The sequence below is a fragment of the Stegostoma tigrinum genome, unplaced genomic scaffold, assembly GCF_030684315.1.
Source record: "Stegostoma tigrinum isolate sSteTig4 unplaced genomic scaffold, sSteTig4.hap1 scaffold_83, whole genome shotgun sequence".
NCBI classification, from domain to species: domain Eukaryota; kingdom Metazoa; phylum Chordata; class Chondrichthyes; order Orectolobiformes; family Stegostomatidae; genus Stegostoma; species Stegostoma tigrinum.
Window position 1 is genome coordinate 1,127,401 of NW_026728779.1, and position 15,566 is coordinate 1,142,966.

The following is a 15,566-nucleotide window of genomic DNA, read 5'->3' on the forward strand; positions in this document are numbered from 1 at the left end:
ATTAATAAGTAGTGAATCGAGACATGAGGGATTACGATAGGTTGGGATAAGATAAACGTGGAAAAGCGGTGTTCCCATGGCTAATGGATGATGTTACAAGGAGAAGGGAATGCATTCATGTTTTGGGGAAAAGATGTCGGGGGATGTAAAGAGGAATTTTTTTTTAAAGCAGTGATTGTTTCTGCCTGGCATTCGATGTTTTGACAATGTTTGCCAGATTTTGTTGGCATCTTGTGAACTAACATTGAATTGATACTTGCTTAACTACTAATTGTTTTTGGTAGACACTGTAGAACATACCATATGTATGGCAAAATAGCAAAATTACAAGAGAAATCTAGTTCAAAACCGAGGTAACAGAGCACCTTTTTAAAATTAACAAGAACGTGTCATTAACACACTTAATAGCTGCGACATAGTGTGATTTAAAAGAATGCTGATAACCCGAAGTGAAATAGGGGTTGTAAGATCCACTGTTTGAAACAAGTGAAGAGCCAATTAGATTGTACTTTGGATTTGGATGTAATGAGAATGCACGCCGGTTGAAAGAGATGGATGTTTTAGGTTAAATTGTTGTGAGTGCTGCTTCATAAATATCAAGGCGGGCTTCATAACATATAAAGCTACTGTTCCTCCACCATTGTTCCACAGAAATTACTGAAGCAAACAACAGAATATGACCAGCATCACTGACGGTTCCCTAGTTAGATTTGACATTTTACATTTGAGAAGGAAATGGCCTGTTTCCATCATTCAAGAGTATTTTTGTGAATCATTGTATTTATTTCTAGGCCAAATAAAGGAATTAATTTTATTTAATAGATCCAATAAGTTAAAACTGTAATCGAAGTTAGTTTTCTTCCTCCTTTGTAGTGGATCTGTTGGAGTTGCACACAGCACAATGTGTCTTCGATCAACACAAATTGACACAAAACGAGCAACTTCTAAATGTGACTGAAGTAATCAACTGTTCAACGACCATTTATGATGGTTTGGAACAAAATCACAAAAACTAGGTCAATGTGCCACTCTGTGTCGACATGTATCTGAACTGGCTGCTGAACGTCTTTGATACGTATGTTTGATTTACACTTGAATGTAGTATGTTTAGATTGTCCGAAGGTGCATTAAACTGCTTCCTGCATATTGGATTTTGATATATGCATGATCAGTTAAGTAAATGTGAAGATTGTCGACTGATTAAAATCAACCCTGGCATTGTTGACAGAAAGTTTCAGTGTGTTCTAATTTCATTTCAGTGAAAGAAATAATGTAGTTAAAAGTTTTAGCGACTTTTGTTTTAAATCATAAAATTGAAACTGATATACTTTTGATTCCTTTTGGTCAGATCTGTACAGGATCATGTAGACATCTCGACACTCTGATTGCAATGCTCTTCACGGTTACAAATGTTAGTGCTGGAGAATGACGTGTATAATGCGCACAATATGAACATCATCCAGTTAATGTCAAGGAATAAACGGCCAGATGTTGAATAAAATTTTGTGACCGTCAATCTCGTAGAGTCATACAGCATAGAAACACCATATCTATGCCTACCAACAAACACCAAACTGCACTAATCTCATTTATCTACACTTGGTCCAGAGCCTACTTTGACCTAGCATTTTAAATGCTCATCCCAGATGCTTTTTAAATGTTGAGAATACCTGCCTCTACTTGCCCTCTCAGGCAGCGTGCTCCATACGTCTACCAGTTTTGACATGAAAAAGCTTTTCCTCAGACTTCCTCACCTTAAACTTGTGCCATCTGGTTTCATCCTCACCTTAAACTTGTGCCATCTGGTCTTCGACACATGTGCCATGGGGAAAGAATTCTCACAATGTATTCTGCCTGTGCCTGTCATAATTTTCTATGCCTCAATCAGATCAGAGGAATTGAGTATAAGAGCAAAGTGGTCCTTCTGCAGCTGTACAGGGCCCTGGTGAGACCACACCTGGAATACTGTGTGCAGTTTTGGTCTCCCAATTTGAGGAATGACATTCTTGCTATTGAGGGAGTGCAGCGTAGGTTCACAAGGTCAATTCCCGGAATGGCGGGACTATCATATGTTGAAAGATTGGAGCGACCGGGCTTGTGTCCTCTCGAGTTCAGAAGGATGAGAGGGGATCTGATTTAGACGGATAGGATTATTAATGGATTGGACACTGTGGAGGCAGGAAGCATTTTTCTGCTGATGGGTGAGTCCAAGAGGGAGAGAGAAAACAGGAAATTGTAGACCGGTTAGCCTGATGTCAGTGGTGGGAACGATGCTGGAGTGAATTATAAAAGATGAAATTACAACTCATTTGGATAGCCGTAACAGGATAAGTCAGAGTCAGCATGGATTTACAAAGGGGAAATTGTGCTTGACGAATCTTCTGGAATTTTTTGAGTATGTAACTATGAAGATAGACAAGGGAGAACCAGTGGATGTAGTGAACCTGGACTTTAAGAAAGCCTTTGATAAAGTCCCACATAGGAGACTAGTGAGCAAAGTCAGGGCACATGTTATTGGGGGCAAAATACTGACTTGGATTATAAATTGTCTGGCTGACAGGAAACAAAGAGTCATGATGAACGGGTCCCTTTCGGAATGGCAGGCAGTGGCCAGTGGGGTACCACAAGGTTCGGTGCTGGGACCACAGCTGTTTACAATATCCATTAATGATAGAGATGAAGGCATTAAAAGTAATCTTAGCAAATTTTCCAATGACACAAAGCTGGGTGGCAGTGTGAAATGTGAGGAGGATGTTATGAGAATACAGGATGACTTGGAATGGCTCGGTGAGTGGACAGATGGCTGACAGATGCAGTTTAATGTTAATAAATGTGTGGTTATCCACTTTTTTGGTAGCAAGAACAGGAAGGCAGATTACTATCTCAATGGAGTCAAGTTGGTAAAGGGGAAGTACAATGTGATCTTGGTGTTCTTGTACATTAGTCAATGAAAGCAAGCATGCAGGTACAGCAGACAGTGAAGAAAGCCATTGGCATGCTGGCCTTCATAACAAGAGGAATTGAGTATAGGAGCAAAGACGTCCTTCTGCAGCTGTACAGGGACCTAGCTTAGAAGGATGAGAGGGGGTCTGATTGAGATGCAGAAGATTATTAAAGGATTGGACACTCTGGAGGCAGGAAGCATGTTTCTGCTGATGGGTGAGTCCAGAACCAGAGGTTCTGTTCAAAAATAAGGGGTAGGCCATTTAGAACAGAGTTGAGGAAAACCTTCTTCACTCAGAGAGTGGTGGATATATGGAATGCTCTGCCCCAGAAGGCTGTGGAGGCCAAGTCTCTGGATAGTTTCGAGAAAGAGATGGATCGATCTCTTCAAGATAGTGGAATCAAGGGTTATGGGGATAAGGCAGGGACAGGATACGGATTGTGGATGATCAGTCATGATTATAATGAATGGTGGTGCTGGCTTGAAGGGCCGAATGGCCTACTCCTGCACCTGTTGTCTGTTGTAAAAGTTAATTGTAGAAGAATGATTAAGATGGTCCCATATATATGGTGTTGGCAGCTGGTTCACATTGGGAAAACAACATGGTTGATCTTGATTCTACTCCTACTTGTTACACAGAAGCCTCTTCGAGCAACAATTCTTGAATGCCACAATGATGCCACCCGAAGGTTGCAGGAACAGCAACTCATATTCAGCCTGGGAACCCTGCAGCCCAATGGTATCAATGTGGACTTCACCAGCTTCAAAATCTCCCCTTCCCCCACCGCATCCTAAAACCAGCCCAGTTCGTCCCCTCCCCCCACTGCACCACACAACCAGCCCAGCTCTTCCCCTCCACCCACTGCATCCCAAAATTAGTCCAACCTGTCTCTGCCTCCCTAACCTGTTCTTCCTCTCACCCATCCCTTCCTCCCACCCCAAGCCGCACCTCCATCTCCTACCTACTAACCTCATGCCACCTCCTTGACCTGTCCGTCTTCCTTGGACTGACCTATCCCCTCCCTACCTCCCCACCTATACTCTCCTCTCCACAAACTATCTTCTTTACTCTCCATCTTCGGTCCGCCTCCCCCTCTCTCCCTATTTATTCCAGAACCCTCACCCCGTCTGATGAAGGGTCTAGGCCCGAAACCTCAGCTTTTGTGCTCCTGAGGTGCTGCTGGGCCTGCTGTGTTCATCCAGCCTCACATTTTATTATTCTTGAATGTTGATGGGACGTTGAAATGCAGGTAGATTATCGTGATCACTTGTTGAAAATGGATAGCAGCTAGTAGTTCTCTTTCGTCTCAACTAGTGACCAGTAGGCAACGGTCAAACAGTACCTAACCCAGAGGACACAAGCTCCTCTGAGACATGATGTTAGTTGAGCCTCATGAATAACTACCTGCAGATGAACTATCTGCAGATAAAGCATGGTATTAAATCTCACATACTCTGCTCTCAACCGTTTTAATCAAAGTATTTATCACTCGTTGCATAGAAACAGATCACAAAACTGAAATGGCATATGCACAAATGCCAGCATAGAAGTTCTATACAGTAGCATTTTGTTTGAAGTTGTATTTGTAAAATAAAAGGGTGAAGTATTAACTTTCACAAATCATATTAACATGCTGTAGAAAACTGTGGAAGTGAGAAATTTGTTTTTTGATTCAATACATGTCTGACAAATGACAATTCAAAGAGATCTTTGTTTCAGCTGGAGTGGGTTGTGGAGTCGACCTCATTAGGGGCATTTAAGTGACTATTTGACAGGCATATGGGTGTTAATACAAGATAGGGGTGGAGGTTAGATAGACCTGAGGTTTAGGGTAAAAGTTCAGCACAACATCATGGGCTGAAGGGCCTGTACTGTTCGATGTTCTATGTATCTTATGCTGTATTCAAATAAGTAAAGTCAGTCAGTGACATTCTGGAACTTCCTTTTCCAGGGGTAGGAGTGGAAGAATCAGAGTGTTTCTTTGAAAATTGGCTTGATGTGTCTGTCCAAGGGTCATCTGGAGGAAAAAATACAAGTGTAAGTACTAAATCTATCATTGCTGATACACATGTAAACTGTAGATTTAACTGTACGTAAACTTTGTTTAACAAACTAGCCCACTCGATAAAGTGACAAAAATTACACACCAGATGTTTACTGTATTCTCATCATCTCTGTGATGTCTGGTGAGGGTGCAAGTGAGAAGGCTCTCTGCCATTAAGTTTGAGTTAAGGCGAAGTTGCATCATTACTGAAGTTATTTATGCTGTAAATGAAGGAGAACTGTAATGTGTATATCCCATGCATTATGTTCCTGTTATTGAGTGTGTGTTTTTTGTGTGTGTGGACCTATTGATCAACTGGAATTTTTGATTATTCAGCCCATTCCTGGTACCACGGGTACTGTTTAACAAAAGGTTTGCTGTCTTAGTATATTTCTCTATTTAGTCACTGCCACTATTAATGTTAAGTTATAGCGTGGTCTTTGCAGAATCTGCACAAAGAATCAGTCAAGTGGAGAAATGCCTCAAAGAAAAGCTGTGTAATTATAGAGTCATGGATGTTTATTGCACAGGAGGAGGCCGTGTGGTCTGTCGTTAGTGCACTACTCAACAAAGATCTGTCTGCATTGAACTCTCAGTACATTGATTTCCTTTTTGATTGTTTGACCCATAGCCCTGGAGCCTACGGCAACAGAAGTGAATATCTAAATACTGCTTAAATATTCGGACACTTTCTGAATCAGCCACACTTTCCGTCAGTGAGTTCATGTCAACTAATGGAAAAAGCAGCTTCCAGTTATCCTTTCTATGCCCTTCAAAATCTTAAACACCTTTTACCAGGTCCCTTTGTCTGCTCCAAGCTTGTCATCGGTCAGATGGGCAGGTCAGTGGCAGATTGATATAGCCTGAAGAAGGAATAAGATAAGAGAGTACTTAATGTGGCAAAGCCTGTCGTGCCCGATGGAGGTCAGCAACGGCAGTCAGCAGTGAAGTCCACTGGCAAGGATGGGCGGGTTTTAGCCCAGCGCAGGGAATACAAACCATCACGGGGGAAGCCTCGTTCAGAGTGTCTGCAAACTCGTGGCTTAGGAGAGGACTGTAATAGAACATAGAACATAGAACAGAACAGTACAGCACAGAACAGGCCCTTCAGCCCACAATGTTGTGCCGACCATTGATCCTCATGTATGCACCCTCAAATTTCTGTGACCATATGCATGTCCAGCAGTCTCTTAAATGACCCCAATGACCTTGCTTCCACAACTGCTGCTGGCAACGCATTCCATGCTCTCACAACTCTCTGTGTAAAGAACCCGCCTCTGACATCCCCTCTATACTTTCCACCAACCAGCTTAAAACTATGACCCCTCATGCTAGCCATTTCTGCCCTGGGAAATAGTCTCTGGCTATCAACTCTATCTATGCCTCTCATTATCTTGTATACCTCAATTAGGTCCCCTCTCCTCCTCCTTTTCTCCAATGAAAAGAGACCGAGCTCAGTCAACCTCTCTTCATAAGATAAGCCCTCCAGTCCAGGCAGCATCCTGGTAAATCTCTTCTGAACCCTCTCCAAAGCATCCACATCTTTCCTATAATAGGGCGACCAGAACTGGACGCAGTATTCCAAGTGCGGTCTAACCAAAGTTTTATAGAGCTGCAACAAGATCTCATGACTCTTAAACTCAATCCCCCTGTTAATGAAAGCCAAAACACCATATGCTTTCTTAACAACCCTGTCCACTTGGGTGGCCATTTTAAGGGATCTCTGTATCTGCACATCAAGATCCCTCTGTTCCTCCACACTGCCAAGAATCCTATCCTTAATCCTCTACTCATCTTTCAAATTCGATCTTCCAAAATGCATCACCTCGCATTTATCCAGGTTGAACTCCATCTGCCACCTCTCAGCCCATCTGCAGCGAGCAGCAGCGGAGGCAAGACGGACCCGGAAGACTGCAGCTAAGGTAAAGCAGTTTATTTTTAAAATTACTTACCGGTAGCGGGCAGCGGTGTTTTTTTTTCCTCTCAGACAAGGAGTGGGAGCAGCAGAGGAAGTGACGAGGACCAGAGGGGCAGCCGGGAAGGAAAGCAGTGACCATATATATCAGCAAGGCGGCTAAACCCGAGGCTCTACAACTGTAGTGTCTCCCACCCGCCCTCCTCCTCTAACCTAGTTAATAAGGTAAGGTTCATTCTAAACTTTCTCTATTGAATATAAGTTTGTTATTAATTTGTTATTGTTATTTGACATAAGCTTTCTACTTTAGTATTGAGTTGGCGTTCAGATAAGTGGGGTATGGATGCTAGGGCAGTTGCTTGCTCCTCCTGCAGAATGTGGCAGTTGGGAGATGTGGCACACGTGTCCGCTGGCTACATCTGCGGGAAGTGCACCCAGCTACAGCTCCTTGAAAACCGTGTTAGGGAAATGGAGCTGGAGCTGGATGAACTACGGATCATTCGGGAGGCAGAGGGGGTAATTGAGAGGAGTTATCGGGAGTTGGTCACTCCTAAGGCTCAGGTCGAGGATAGATGGGTTACAGTTAGGGGGAGGAAAGGGGACAGACAGACAGTGCAGAGATCCCCTGTGGGCATTCCCCTCAGCAATAAGTATACCGTTTTGGATACTGCTGGGGGGGGATGACCTACCAGAGGAAAGCCATAGTAGTCAGTTCTCTGGCACTGAGCCTGACACTGTGGCAAAGAAGGGAAGGGGGCAAAATAGAAAAGTACTCGTGGTCGGGGACTCGATAGTTAGGGGAATCGACAGGAGATTTTGTGGGCAAGATCGGGATTCCCGGAAGGGATGTTGCCTCCCTGGTGCCAGGGTCCGGGACGTCTCCGATCGGGTGTATAAAGTTCTAAAAGGGGAGGGCGAACAGCCAGAAATCGTGTTACATATTGGCACAAATGATATAGCCAGAAATAGGTTTGAGGATATAAAAAGTGATTTCAGGGAGTTAGGATGGAAGCTGCAGAGCAGGACGAACAGAGTAGTGTTCTCTGGTTTACTACCGGTGCCACGAGATAGTGAGGTGAGGAACAGGGAGCGGGCACAGCTGAACACGTGGCTACGCAGCTGGTGTAGGAGGGAGGGCTTCAGATATGTTGATAATTGGGATGCCTTCTGGGGAAGGTGGGACCTGTACAAGAAGGACGGGTTGCATCTGAACTGGAAGGGGACCAATGTCCTGGGTGGAAGGTTTGCTCGAGTATTTCGAGAGGGTTTAAACTAGTATGGCAGGGGGGTGGGAACCTGAGCTGTATACCAGAGGTGAGCGTTGATGCAGGTGAGGCAGTAGCAAGAGGTAGACCAGCTAGTGGGAAGGATTTTCCTGGGAAGGAACCAAGGGATCGGTTAAAGTGTGTTTGCTTTAATGCAAGGAGTATCAGGAATAAAAGTGATGAACTTAGAGCATGGATCAGTACCTGGTGCTATGATGTTGTGGCCATAACAGAGACATGGGTTTCTCATGGGCAGGAATGGTTGCTGGATGTTCCAGGGTTTAGAACATTTAAAAAGAATAGGGAGGGGGGAAAAAGAGGAGGGGGTGTAGCACTACTAATCAGAGAGGGTATCACAGCTACAGAAGCTTCCTTTGTCGAGGAAGATCTGCCTACTGAGTCAGTATGGGTGGAAATTAGGAACAGCAAGGGAGTAGTCACCTCGTTAGGGGTTTACTACAGGCCCCCCAATAGCAGCAGGGAGATTGAAGAAAGCATAGGTCGACAGATTTTGGAAAAGTGTGCACGCAGTAGGGTTGTTGTAATGGGTGACTTTAACTTTCCTAATATTGATAGGAACCTCCTTAGAGCAGAAGATTTGAATGGAGCTGTTTTTGTAAGGTGTGTTCAGGAGGGTTTCCTAACGCAGTACGTTGACAGGCCGACGAGGGGAGAGGCCATTCTAGACTTGGTGCTCGGAAACGAGCCGGGGCAGGTATCAGATCTTGTGGTGGGAGAGCATTTTGGTGATAGTGACCATAACTGCCTCACATTCTACATAGCTATGGAGAAGGAGAGGATTAGGCAGAATGGGAGGATATTTAATTGGGGAAGAGGAAACTATGATGCGATTAGACATGAGCTAGGAAGCATGGACTGGGAGCAGTTGTTCCATGGTAAGGGAACTATCGACATGTGGAGACAGTTTAAGGAACAGTTGTTGGGAGTGATGAGTAAATATGTCCCTCTGAGACAGGCAAGAAGGGGTAAGATTAGGGAACCTTGGATGACGAGAGCGGTGGAGCTTCTAGTGAAAAGGAAGAAGGTAGCTTACATAAGGTGGAGGAAGCTAGGGCCAAGTTCAGCTAGAGAGGATTACATGCAGGCAAGGAAGGAGCTCAAAAATGGTCTGAGGAGAGCCAGGAGGGGGCACGAGAAAGGCTTGGCAGAAGGAATCCGGGAAAACACAAAGGCATTTTACACTTAGGTGAGGAATAAGAGAATGGTCAAAGAAAGAGTAGGGCCGATCAGGGATAGCATAGGGAACTTGTGTGTGGAGCCTGAGGAGGTAGGGGAAGCCCTAAATGAGTTTTTTGCTTCTGTCTTTACGAAAGAAACCAACTTTGTAGTGAATGAAACCTTTGAAGAGCAGGTGTGCATGCTGGAATGGATAGAGATAGACGAAGCTGATGTGCTGAAAATTTTGTCAAACATTAAGATTGACAAGTCACCAGGCCCGGATCAGATTTGTCCTCGGCTGCTTTGGGAAGCGAGAAATGCAATTGCTTCGCCACTTGCGAAGATCTTTGCATCCTCGCTCTCCACTGGAGTCGTACCTGAGGACTGGAGAGAGGCAAATGTAATTCCTCTCTTCAAGAAAGGAAATAGGGAAATCCCCGGCAATTATAGACCGGTAAGTCTCACGTCTGTCGTCTGCAAGGTGTTAGAAAGGATTCTGAGGGATAAGATTTATGACCATCTGGAAGAGCATGGCTTGATCAAATACAGTCAACACGGCTTTGTGAGGGGTACGTCATGCCTTACAAACCTTATTGAGTTTTTTGAGGATGTGACTAGAAAAGTTGATGAGGGTCGAGCTGTGGATGTGGTGTATATGGACTTCAGTAAGGCATTTGATAAGGTTCCCCATGGTAGGCTCATTCAGAAGGTCAGGAGGAATGGGATACAGGGGAACTTAGCTGCTTGGATACAGAATTGGCTGGCCAACAGAAGACAGCGAGTGGTAGTAGAAGGAAAATATTCTGCCTGGAAGTCAGTGGTGAGTGGAGTTCCACAGGGCTCTGTCCTTGGGCCTCTACTGTTTGTAATTTTTATTAATGACTTGGACGAGGGGATTGAAGGATGGGTCAGCAAGTTTGCAGACGACACAAAGGTCGGAGGTGTCGTTGACAGTGTAGAGGGCTGTTGTAGGCTGCAGCGGGACATTGACAGGATGCAGAGATGGGCTGAGAGGTGGCAGATGGAGTTCAACCTGGATAAATGCGAGGTGATGCATTTTGGAAGGTCGAATTTGAAAGCTGAGTACAGGATTAAGGATAGGATTCTTGGCAGCGTGGAGGAACAGAGGGATCTTGGTGTGCAGATACATAGATCCCTTAAAATGGCCACCCAAGTGGACAGGGTTGTTAAGAAAGCATATGGTGTTTTGGCTTTCATTAACAGGGGGATTGAGTTTAAGAGTCGTGAGATCTTGTTGCAGCTCTGTAAAACTTTGGTTAGACCGCACTTGGAATACTGCATCCAGTTCTGGTCGCCCTATTATAGGAAAGATGTGGATGCTTTGGAGAGGGTTCAGAGGAGGTTTACCAGGATGCTGCCTGGACTGGAGGGCTTATCTTATGAAGAGAGGTTGACTGAGCTCGGTCTCTTTTCATTGGAGAAAAGGAGGAGGAGAGGGGTCCTAATTGAGGTATACAAGATAATGAGAGGCATAGATAGAGTTGATAGCCAGAGACTATTTCCCAGGGCAGAAATGGCTAGCACGAGGGGTCATAGTTTTAAGCTGTTTGGAGGAAAGTATAGAGGGGATGTCAGAGGCAGGTTCTTTACGCAGAGAGTTGTGGGAGCATGGAATGCGTTGCCAGCAGCAGTTGTGGAAGCAAGGTCATTGGGGTCATTTAAGAGACTGCTGGACATGTATATGGTCACAGAAATTTGAGGGTGCATACATGAGGATCAATGGTCGGCACAACATTGTGGGCTGAAGGGCCTGTTCTGTGCTGTACTGTTCTATGTTCTATGTTCTATCTCTGCATCCTGTCAATGTCCCGCTGCAGCCTACAACAGCCCTCTACACTGTCAACGACACCTCCGACCTTTGTATCGTCTGCAAACTTGCTGACCCATCCTTCAATCCCCTCATCCAAGTCATGAATAAAAATTACAAACAGTAGAGGCCCAAGGACAGAGCCCTGTGGAACCCCACTCACCACTGACTTCCAGGCAGAATATTTTCCTTCTACTACCACTCGCTGTCTTCTGTTGGCCAGCCAATTCTGTATCCAAGCAGCTAAGTTCCCCTGTATCCCATTCCTCCTGACCTTGTGAATGAGCCTACCATGGGGAACCTTATCCAATGCCTTGCTGAAGTCCATATACATCACATCGACAGCTCGACCCTCATCAACTTTTCTAGTCACATCCTCAAAAAACTTGATAAGGTTTGTGAGGCATGACCTACCCCTCACAAAGCCGTGTTGACTGTATTTGATCAAGCCATGCTCTTCCAGATGGTCGTAAATCCTATCCTTCAGAATCCTTTCTAACACCTTGCAGACGACAGACGTGAGACTTACTGGTCTGTAATTGCCGGGTATTTCCCTATTTCCTTTCTTGAAGAGAGGAATTACATTTGCCTCTCTCCAGTCCTCAGGTACGACTCCAGTGGAGAGTAATGTTTGACTTTTTAAACTTTTGTTTTTATTCTTCTACTGTTATACTAAGAAGACTGTAGTGCTGAACATTTTAACTTATTCATTTATTTTTATCACATGGAGCATGGAATGGTACAACACAGTACAGGCCCTTCAGCCCACGATGTTGTGCCGAACTTTTACCCTAATCCTGTGGTCAATCTAACCTCCGCCCCTACCTTATACTATCATCCATGTGCTTGTCTAATAGCCGATGAAATGCCCCTATTGAGGCTGACTCCACTACCCTCTCCGGCATTGCATTCCACTCCCCTACGACTCTGAGTAAAGAAGGATGGATAAATTTTGTACTTCTGCAACTAAAATTGCGTACCAAAGTACTTTGTACCTGAGATGGCACCGTCTAAGGCAACTTTGTACTCTTTTCTTTGTACTCTTGTACCCTGTATTGAATGCATGTGATAATAAAATCTCAATCTAATGCATAGCAGGACACTGGGAAGCTTAGAGGAGAAAAGGGATCCTGGAGTGCTTGTTCATGAATTCCTGAAGGGGTCAGGTCAGGCTAGTAAGGGTTGTTACAAAGACATATGGGACACCTCCCTTTATCAGTTGTGGCATAAATTGTAAGAGTGGGAAGGTCACTTTGGAGTTGTTTAAAAGTTTGGTTAGGCCACAGCTGGAGTCGTGTGTGGCATTTTGGTCACCACCCATTAGGAAGGATGTAATTGCACTGGAGGGAATGAAAAGGATGTTGCATGTGTTGGAGCATTTTAGCTGTGAAGAAAGACTGGAAAAAATCACATTATTTTCTGTGAAGCAGAGAAGGTTTGGTGGGTGAATGGAGGTCCTGACAGAGGCATATAAGATTATGAGAGGTAAAGATGGGTTGAATAGAAAGCATTGTTCCCCTTAGTTAAAGCATCAATAACAATAGGGCATAATTTTCAAGAGAAAGACGGGAATATTTTAGAGGTTTGAGGAAAATCGTTTTCATCCAGAGTGTGGTGAAGGTCTGGAGCGCATTGCCTGGGCGGGAAGTTGAAACAGGAAACCTCACAACCTTTGAAAAGTACTTGGATGAGCAGTTGACATGTCGTAATATTTAAGAGAATGGTCTAGTGTGTAAAAATGGGACTAGTATATGTTGCAGTGTATTTTTAGAGGTACAGCCTTAGTGGGCCATAGGAGCTCTTCTGTACGATATGATTCCATGACAACCCCCAGCCCAGGCAGCTGTTTTTTTCAGTCATCTCCAGGATTACACCCTTCGTAGTGTGATCCCTTGCGTTGTTCGCCCTCCCAAGTTCATTAGCTCACACTTTTCCTGGTTGAGTTCAATTGCTGTGCTCAGCTGACCAGTCTGTTGATCTCCTCCTGAAGTTTATTCTTCCTGTCTGTCAACCAATTTTGGATCCAGTGTGCCACTTTGCCTTTGATCCCATGGCTGTTATTTACATGGCCATTCCATCGATATCCTCCTCACTAAATTAGCCATTCGCTAGCGATACAGTCATACATCCTGTGTTTAAGCCCAAATGATGAATTAACTTGACAAATTTCAAGGGTCCTTGTGGAAAGCCCTGCACAACCCCACTCAAAGCAAACATCCTGCCAAATAGATATCCCTCTACCATCAATCACCTGTGCTCTCTGCCTCAGCCAGTTTTGGCTCCAGTGTGCCTCTTTGCCTTTGATCCCATGGCTGTTGTTTTCTTGCTCAATCTGCCAAGGGGGACTTTACTAAGCCCACATCAAATGCATAATGTGACCTCATCTTAACAAATCCATAGTGTTTATCCCTGATTATTTCTTGCAAGTACATTCTACCCCTAAGAATGCCTCTTTCTAGCTTCACCAGTGCTGAGATTATTCTGACTGGCCTTTAATTTCCTGGTCTGTTCCTCTCTCCGTTTGTTAATAGTGGGACAATGTTAATAGTGTTTCATTACTTCACGTGTGATTGACAAGGCTTTGAAAATTGCTGCCAGTGGCCCAGATATCTCCTCCCTCACTTCCCCCGCTAGCTGGTATACATTTCAGTTCGCCCTGTAGATGTATCCACTTTTAAAGTTGCTCAACCAGCTGCATCTCCCTGTCTCTTAACCTCTGATGCTCCGAGGTCCTTTGCCCTGATATCTTACTTGCAGTGTCCTTTTCCATTGTAAAGATTGACACAAAATATTCATTGAGGACGGTGCCGATGTTTTTCAGGTCCACACAAAGATTACCTTTGTGAAATGAACGAGGAGATATTAGAGAGGTTTGAGATTTACAATCAAGAAAGAAATTGACAAAATGACTTCCTTGGAGAATCATACAACATCCATTGTCCATTGTTGTAAACAAACAGAAGTTTTTGTTTCCACAGTTGTTTGCAAATAGCCAATCAAGATCATAAAATAATGTTTTAAGATAATTTACAAAGCAAGGCAATTGAGGAAGATGTATTGAATGTATTGAACTCTGAACTACCTCCCTTAAGTTTAGGAATGTCAGTATTTTTCTTCTGGATAACTTTTGCAGATATCTTCAAACAAGTAGCTGAACCCACAGATTTATGTGACCAACGAAGCCTGAGCCTTTTGCTTCACGATGCAGTCCAGATCCCTCGGCAGCTGGGTGAGGTAGCTTCATTTGGAGGCAGCACCATTGAACCAAGTGTCCGCAGTTGCTTCCAACATCTAAGTGTGCTCTGCACCAATTCATAATGTCAAGCGGGTCTACTTGCCAGTATGAATTTTGAGCTCATTTTCGTTTTGTTCACCTGCACATCTGCCAATGTGGTATATCGTATCCATTGCACCCGGTGTGGCCTCCGCTCCATTGGGGAAACCAAGCAGAGGCTTGGGAGCCACTTTGCAGAACACCTCCGCTTGGTTCGCAACAAACAACTGCACCTCCCAGTCGCGAACCATTTCCACTCCCCCTCTCATTCCTCAGACGACATGTCCATCATGGGCCTCCTGCAGTGCCACAATGATGCCACCCGAAGGTTGCTGGAACAGCAACTCATATTCCGCTTGGAAACCCTGCAGCCCAATGGTATCAGTGTGGACTTCACAAGCTTCAAAATCTCCCCTTCCCCCACTGCATCCCAAAACCAGCCCAGTTCTTCCCCTCCCCCCACTGCATCTCAAAACCAGCCCAGCCTGTTTCTGCTTCCCTAACTTGTTCTTCCTCCCACCCATCCCGTCCTCCCATCTCAAGCTGCACCTCCTTTTCCTACCTACTAACCTCATCCCACCTCCTTGACCAGTCTGTCTTCCCTGGACTGACCTATCCCCTCCCTACCTCCCCACCTGTACACTCCTGTCTACCTATCTTCTTTTTTATCCATCTTCGGTCCGCCTCCCCCTCTCTCCTTATTTATTCCAGTTCCCTCTCCCCATGCCCCTCTCTGATGAAGGGTCTAGGCCCGAAATGTCAGCTTTTGTGCTCCTGAGATGCTGCTTGGCCTGCTGTGTTCATCCAGCTCCACACTTTGTTATCTTGCACTATTGATATGGACTGGTTTGTCACTAGAATTTATGACCCAGGCAAAGTGTGTCACGACTTCAGTTGATCTGAGCTCTTATCAGCAGATGGAGCCTCTAGTTAATGCCTCTTCTGAATGCTGGCATCTCCGACAATCCAAATTCCTCAGTACTTCATTGAAGTATTACCCTAAAAATTATGCTTAAATATAAATTACAGCTTGAAGCCATAGCCTTCTAATTTATTGTTGAGAGCTCTACTAGTTTATGACAGAACTAGAACAGACCTGGAATGGATACGGGATGG

The 15,566-nt window shown here is 44.6% G+C and overlaps 1 long non-coding RNA gene across 3 annotated transcripts in view; it reads left to right on the plus strand.

The window, feature by feature from the left end:
* The window catches only part of LOC132209303 (uncharacterized), a 34,578-nt gene extending 20,172 nt beyond the window's left edge, over positions 1-14,406 (plus strand). For 2 of the 3 annotated variants that reach the window (XR_009445407.1, XR_009445405.1), the window contains exons 3-5: positions 4,897-4,982; positions 6,830-7,129; positions 14,310-14,406. This is a non-coding gene — a long non-coding RNA (uncharacterized LOC132209303). Of the gene's footprint in view, positions 1-828; positions 1,076-4,896; positions 4,983-6,829; positions 7,130-14,309 lie in introns of those variants that run through there. The other variant, XR_009445406.1, reaches the window with a different exon arrangement.
* The last annotated feature ends 1,160 nt before the right edge of the window (positions 14,407-15,566 follow it).